Source organism: Mytilus edulis, chromosome 11 (assembly GCF_963676685.1).
Source record: "Mytilus edulis chromosome 11, xbMytEdul2.2, whole genome shotgun sequence".
In the NCBI taxonomy this organism is placed as follows: domain Eukaryota; kingdom Metazoa; phylum Mollusca; class Bivalvia; order Mytilida; family Mytilidae; genus Mytilus; species Mytilus edulis.
Window position 1 is genome coordinate 37,149,777 of NC_092354.1, and position 8,375 is coordinate 37,158,151.

At 32.4% G+C, this 8,375-nt stretch overlaps 1 pseudogene; it reads left to right on the top strand.

The window, feature by feature from the left end:
• The first annotated feature begins 598 nt into the window (after positions 1-598).
• LOC139494226 (uncharacterized protein KIAA1958-like) lies at positions 599-5,185 on the top strand (annotated as a pseudogene).
• Positions 5,186-8,375: the final 3,190 nt, after the last annotated feature.

The following is an 8,375-nucleotide window of genomic DNA, read 5'->3' on the forward strand; positions in this document are numbered from 1 at the left end:
TCTTGAGAATCCAGGATAGTATACCTGGAAACAGAGAAAATGCCATTAATTTCCTAAAATCTGTGGAACGTACTAGAAGTATAACACTATGGCATGACCATAGTGATATACTCAACCATTCATATGTTTGTTTTATGCTATCTTGGATTTACGACACAGCTAATTATCTAACCAATTAAGAGTACATGGATAAATATCCAGAAAGAAAACCTATAAACGTATTACACAATACTGTGCAATTGAAGATCCCTTGCTATTACACAATAATGTGCACTTGAAGATCCCTTGCTATTACACATTATTATACTTCCTGTAAGAATGTCCTTCTATAGTTAAATTACTCTATTTTTGCATAGTTTTTAAAAGAAATATATAGCGTTAACTGCACTATGCGAAAATAGTATGTCTTGCTGTTGTAAATGACTATTGATTTTAACGTCAATCATTGTTTGATTTCACGAGAGAAGGTGGAGCTTAGTAGCATTGACAGACAAGTGGGCTGGACTTATTAGCCTGATCATATGTGCGCTTAAAATAACGATGTTATAAATCACTAATTAAAGTCGCTTAATGACTATACTGTAGTCTGCAAAAAAACAAAACAAGCAAGATGTCGCGGTTTGGTCAAGACGACCCTACAACATTTAGAAAAGAGAACTTTAAGTCCAAGAAAACTGGTCAACAAACACATTTTGCTGTTAAAGTTTTGTCAGATTTCATTGTTGAAAGAGGTATGGAAATTGACATTTTGGAAGCCACAAAAGATGAAATCGCAAACTTATTGCAAGATTTTTATGCCAACATCCGAAATAAAAGTCAAGAGTATTACAAGAAAAATACTCTTCTAGCCTTACGACAAAGCATAAATAGATATCTGAAGGAGAACGACAGGTTTTTTGACATCATAACCGACCCCGAATTTACCCGAGCGAACGACAACTTTACTTCCCTACTCAGGAAAACGAGAGAAGAGTGAAAAGGAACTGTCACCCACCATGAGGCTATCTCACTAGAGGATTTGAGAATGCTTTATGAACACCCACCCACTAGTTTTTAACACGTCAACTCCTCAGGTCCTTCTAAATAAAACTATATTCGAGACAATCTTATATTTCTGCAGAAGGGGTCAAGAAAATCTCTCACAATTGAAGGTTGATGAATTTAAAGTTGACTCGGATCAAAAAGGGCAGATGTATGTCCGTAAACTTACAACAGAACTAACAAAAAACCACCAAGGTACTACAAATGAGCCAGAGGGTTCAGGGGGAATGATGTATGCTACTGGCACAGATAGATGTCCTGTTAAGTCTTTTGTTAAATATCTAAAGAAACACAATAATGCAAGCAATAGATTATTCTTGCATCCAAAGAATTCATTCAGTGAACAAGACGATATGTGGTTCAGATATGAACCAATTGGACAGAACACCATAAAAGTGTTTATGAAGAATTTGTCGAAGTCAGCAAAATTATCTAGAGAATACACCAACCACTGTATCCGGTCAACATGCATAACCTTACTGGACTATAGTGGCTTCCAATCCCGTCACATCAAGACTATCAGTGGACACAGAAATGAGGCATCTTTATCAAGCTATTGTTATGATACTTCAGGTAAATGCTATACACAAATATTTAATATTCATTGTGCAATTGCTAAAATTTTATTACAGTTATTTAAGGAATGACTAATATTTTTTCTGTCTATGAAGAAATAACATATTAAATGTGGTATATTACAGTCATTTCTTATAATTTAATTCTAAATTTCATTTCAAACCGTAGAAAACCATGAAAAAAGGTTGACGTCACGGTCACATGACTAAATTATGTCTATGGGCTGATAACAAAATAACGTCAGCCAATCAGAAGATGCGTTACATCCAAAATTAAATTATATCTATATATATCTTATGCAGTACATCATTTGTACATATAATAACAAAAATATACATTGAATTACAACAATATTGTAAGAATATTTCTGCTTTTAATATCATAATTGAGTTTATCCAAAATTTGTATGTAAAATCTCAAAAAGGTATTGGGTTTAATGTGTGAAATGACTGAGTACAATATTTATATATTCTTTATTCTAATGACTATTCTTGTACATTTCTTTATTTTATTGTGCATGTTTATAAATTAATTTTACTGTCTGTCAATCATTTTCTGAACTCTTATAAATGCTTTCATTGTTTTTTTATAAATACATTTCAGATAAACAGAAAAAGAGTATGTCTGATGCATTAAGTAAATGTACCTATGGCACATTACAACAGACAGAAAGTAGGAGTGTAACTAGTAAGTATAATCATGTAAACTATAAAATTAAACAAAATAATCAAAGAAATGCAAAGAAAAAATTACCTAGGAGAAATGCATGTATTTATCGTCTTGTTGGTACCATGAAATATAGCACACTACATTGTTGCATTGACTCCCCTCAAATATTATAGCACAATAAAATCACATCGAAAATTGTATTCTAATATTTGCCACTAAACTTGGGTTGTACTGTTTAAAGATACTGATAAGACAACTTTTCATATGGCTCCTAAGTCCTTTTGTACATATAGTCTATATAATATATAAATAGTTCTCCTTACATGCAAGATAGTGTAAAAACAAACTGAATTCTTTTTATTACAGTTAGCTTGTCCCAGGAAAAGACTGTTTCAACCTTCACGTCGGATGAGAATGAACAGCCAATACCTCTACCAGTAATAGAGACTGTTTCTGCTGTTAGAAATAGTAAGAGACAAGGTGTTTTTTTTTTTTTTGTATTCAGGTACTATTGAAATAGTATTAACTATTCAACATATATTTTGGGTCAACAACATGAAATAAATGACAAAATGTTTGTGACATAGTCTTCAACAATGAGATCTTCCTTAAAGTCACTCTCCTACATGTCCCGTTACATATAATGGAGTTCATGAACAAAATGGCATTCAGGTGAATTAATTGCATATTTAACACATGTAAATACATTTATGTCTCAACATTCTTCAGTACATTTTGAAAATGAAAGTACGCTTTTACTTGTTTTTGATAGTACAAATGATGGTACCGCTGGATGTGTAAATATGGCCAAGAACTATTTGTGCAACTTTTTTTTATGTTCAACTAGAATAATTTGTTACCTAATAAATAGTATTGGTACTTTGTTCACACTCAAAAGCTGACTTTATTTAAATTATTTCAGTTGAAACTGCACCATATGATCCAGATATCATTGACTTTTTGGACTACCTGATGATGTTTTGGTGGACTATTGTTTTGGAGAATTCTGACCACCAAATAAGTGCCCCAAAGCAAATGAAGATGATGCCATTGATGAATATTTCAAATTGTACTGTTAATATCAACTATTACAATAATTGAATTTGAACAATAATGGAAAATACATTGTAGTAGATATTACTTGAATTATAAGGACATTTAAGAGACTTTAAGATACCGTAGTTTCTGTTAAAACTTTATTTTATATTTGTTAACATATGTTTACTGCTATTGAAACCAAAATAGTCATTTGTTACAGATAAATTGTAATAAATGACATTTACTGTTACTATAACTTGGGTTTTTTTTAAGTTATAGAGTACTGTGAAGAAGGTTAATAAATGAAATGGAAGAGGTTTGGAGTACACCTTCTTGAGAAAAATCCAAAATAATACAGAGACAAATCTAGGTCATAATGCTTTAATTGTACTTCTTCATCTTAAAGTGAACATGAGTTTAAGCTTTCAACAATGAGCAAACCGCTGGAACCTGTTTTTCTGTTTGTCTTTTTCATTTTTAGCCATGGCGTTGTCAGTTTGTTTTAGATTTATGAGTTTGACTATCCCTTTGGTATCTTTCGTCCCTCTTTTATAGCAAGTTTAACACAACTTCTAGCACCAGGCCAACCAGTATTCTATTGTATGTCAGTAATGATTTATATTCAGATACAGAGTTAAAATCAATCATTTCACCTCAAAACATACTATTGAATCAATCCCTTTGATAATCTTTCTTGCAGCTATAAAGACAAAGTCAAAGTCTTTTTAAGAGAGCAAATATATGTTGATAAGATTACATAAAAGGCATATTTTTTATATTGAAATACACTATTGTCACTATTCAAAATAGTACACAGTCAGTATAATAATGATATTAATGTTGTGTTTAACATTGACTATGGAAAATAGTAGCCAGGGTTTGAGACAATAGTGCACTCCCCTTCGGGTCGTGCACTATTGTCTCTCACCCTGGCTACTATTTTCGCATAGTCAATGTTAAACACAACATTATTATATAAATACTGTGCAAATGTAGATTTATTATTACTTAATTGAACATTTCTTGCTATTGCGCAATACTAAAGCATCAACAATGATGATGATAATTACAATTGTAGATGCCAGTGATGGTCAAAACTTTCATTGGGCAAGTTGAGCTAAACACGAGTTTATTTTTACTTCACTTACTGGTTGGTTTCTCTCATCAGTCGGAACAAAACATGAGGATCCTGATGCTGATACTGATGTGGATGATGTTGTTGGTAATTAGGTATTTTCACCTGTCTAAAAAAAATATACAATCTCATAGCTCAAGATTTTATTATACTTATGCTTGATTGTTCTACTTGTCACCTATACGCTTGAAAAATATAATCCTGTAGATTTGGTTCCCTCCCTCAACATATATGTTACGCATTTGATAGAATTTTCATCCAGTGTTGCGACAATCCACTTTTCGTGGGAAAATCCATGAAATTTGGAAATAAATCATTTCCTCCAATACCAATTGCTATGGCAATGTTCATGACGACTCCTTTCGTAAAACTATGTTCTAGTACTTCTATAATTGAAGTAATGTTAAAAATCTCAGACTTTGGTTTCTGAGGCTAGAACTAATTCCTGGAATATCAAAATGGAAAGTTGTCCAAAGTAAAGCCCTTTACATATGCTTTGGTGTTGAAACAATACAAGACCCCAAACAACGGAGATAAGAATGAGAAGGAAAAACTGAGCATGCTGTCAAATTTTCTGGATCCTAATTTCATACAGATTTGTTCAATTGAAAGTAAGGATTGCATTTTGATATTGGAGATGCCGTTTTTAAACTGAATATATTTTTTACAGGAACCATTTTTACACGACAGTTCTTTGCAGAAACGAAAGAAACAAAGACAGGCTAAAAAGTGGATATTTCAAAGCCCAAAGAAGTGACTCGTGTATGTTTGCCAGTGAGACAATATTATAAATGTGATGAGAGTTAAAATTCTTCCCAGACATTGGAAAAAATCTTTCTTAGATGTGTTACGAGGGATGGAGTGGGTTGGACTCTTTGTATCTAATGTTTGACTACTTTGACGCGATTAATTTATTATATTGTACTTAAATGACTTTAGCTAAGTTACCAGCTAGTTTGGGAAAGTTGTTTACTATTATTTACGTGTGGTTCGTTTGATCTCAGTTCTGCATAGGTTAAAATCAGATTATGACGTCGAATATTCTTGTTTTCCTCATAATTTCCTTTTCTGACAACATGAAAAAAAGACGACCATGTCTGATGACGTCACATTGAAAGAACACATCTTTTTGCAGATCAGTTTCAAATAAGGAATAAGTTAACCTTCGTAATGTTCGAAAATCATAAGAGAATCAGATTCCACCATCAAATCTCGTGTAATACAATATTTCCCTCCTCTCGACAGTTAAATATTAAATATGCGTTAAATAAACAGTAACAATTAATAAAATAGTCAAAATATGGTTACATCAGTATAACAATTTTAAAAGGAACAATTTAACAGAACACAAAAACATTTACTATCTACGAACACATTGATTGATTTGAGTGTCTGACGTCAGATTTTTTTTTTACGTCACATAAATGTAACAAAATGTTTGCCGCATGTAAATAAAGATTAATTTGTTGGTGTAAAAGCTTTTATGAAAAGAATTCTGTCCGTCCGTATCACACTTGTGAACATGACGAAGTTTTTTCGTACTTAAGAAAGATTTTGTTTGTATCTCATCTATGACCATACATAAGAGAGATTTTGAATCAAAATAGGGAGAAACAATTCGCCGCATTTCCCGGGGGACTGTGTTCTCCTTAGAGACAAAGTTTATCCAAATCGTCATCCTTTAGTTACACTATTTACAACACCTCAAATAAATCGTAAGCCAGAACATTTAAGAGAAGGAGCAAACACCTTAATCGCGTGATTGGTAAATACCGAATGCAAAAGGAACACCAAATTGAATTGAAATAATACAAATTTAAGGTTTATCATAACAAACGGACAAATATGGCTGTATTTACATTCCAAAAATTACTCTGAGTACAGACTTACCTGTAAAGTTGGCAAAGTTTTAATGCCTAGCATCCACTAGATATAATAAAGTTAAATGCATTTTGTGTTTCAGAAAGATAAAATCTCTTTTGGATTTTGATGGCATTTTTTTTTCCTTTATGCAGAAGGTGCAAAAATAAACAAAACACCTGAATTACTTTGATACTGTCCACTCACTGACTCAGATAAATTCTTTAACTCACCTATAGTTGGGAAACTACCTGGTGTCCATGTCAATTAAGGACAATGGAAACAATACAAACCGTTTCTTTACCTGAGGGAGCATCTCATAGTTGTACCACAATTTTGTTATTACTCTTGATTTGTAATGATAATATTGATATTTGTCCTTGTTTTACAGAAAGAAATGGATGACTACTATAATGTGATTGAATTTATAAAAAATCGAAATGCATCAGATGAATTAAAAAGTTGGAGAAGAGAAGGTACACTATCATTATTACATGTATACTCACATTTTGATACACAATACTACATTATGAGGCCAGGTTTCGACATTAATGAACTGTCAAGACTGTAATTACATGTGCTTAAACGATTTAAGTACCCACAGCCCAAAATGGAGAAGCCTTTTATCAGTTAGATATTTGTCTTCTGTAGGAGTACAATACCATGAATGAATACATCACTTAAACCACTGAATTGAAAAGTTGTATCAGTCCTTGTCTTAACAGTTGATTAAATACTATAAAAATAAACAATCATAGTACGAGTTTCGAAAAAAAGTTAGGCTGTCTGTAACTTCAAAACAACTTGTCCGTAACGTTTTTCATTATACCAATAGGGATGTCCGTAACTTTCAAAGAATCGATATACGTCGATATAAGTTAAAATATAAAATTGAAAATGCATTAAATATATAATCAGAAAGTAAGTAGATTTCTAGTATGATATAATTCACTGCATTGATGGAAGAGAAAATCGGGATTAATTTGAAAAAATATAATAATAAATCCGTAAAACTCTGATACGATTTTGAATAATTGCTTACCCCCAGGATAGCTACTGGACATGTTCTCTTTTCGTAATAATGTATAAAAAAGTTATTAATGGTTCAGCCATAAACGAGTATATTTAAAAGACACTCATTTCCACTAATTAGAAACAAAAACAATAACATTAACAATCCCTGATACTATACAAAAAGAAAAAATATAAAACATACTAGGAAACATTCATAAAACAACCATTACACTATAACTAACTAGTAGGTTGTATAAAAGCCGCGTCAAAGAGTAATCACCAAAATAAACATTAAAAAAAGAAAGAGATGGGTGAGTAAATAAACAGACAATTATACTCCAAACAGTAAAACAGCATGACAAATCGAAAAACGGCGACAAGACACACAGTAATCAATAAAAGTTAAAACACAGATCTAAAGACTGTTTTAAGTGAACTTGTGTATATAAAAAGAAGATGTGGTATGTTTGCCAATGAGACAACTGTCTACAAGAGACCAAAGTGACACAGACATTCACATATAGGTCACCGGAAATAGCGTACCAAAAAATATGACGTTACAAGGGAAAACGTTAACGTGTTGTAGAGCGGCAGCATCGAAAATATCTGAAGGAATATCCAACATAGACGTATTTGCGCTGGAGCTGTACAAGACAGCATATAGGATAAAAATAACCAGGGAAGAAATACTAACAAAAGTATATAACTTTCTGAATGTGTATGAAAAATCTATCAACTGTCTCAAGAGCATGGTGATTCCTGCATTGATGACCTTGACTTTATCTTTGTGTGGACCTATAACTAAGGAAAAGTCGCCCTCTTAGTTTACTTCTACACTGAATAGTTACATCTTTTCTGTATGTGGTCCTGGCGTCGGAAAATCTGTAACTTTTGATTCAGTAATGGACCCAGTTCTTATTTTCAGGAAACTGGTAAACGTTCGAACTTAAAAAAAATATACAACCGCCGGAATAGACGGGCACCAGCAATACAACCAGGGGGATTGGATTGGTAATCAGTGGTGAGGGGAACCGCTTTCCGT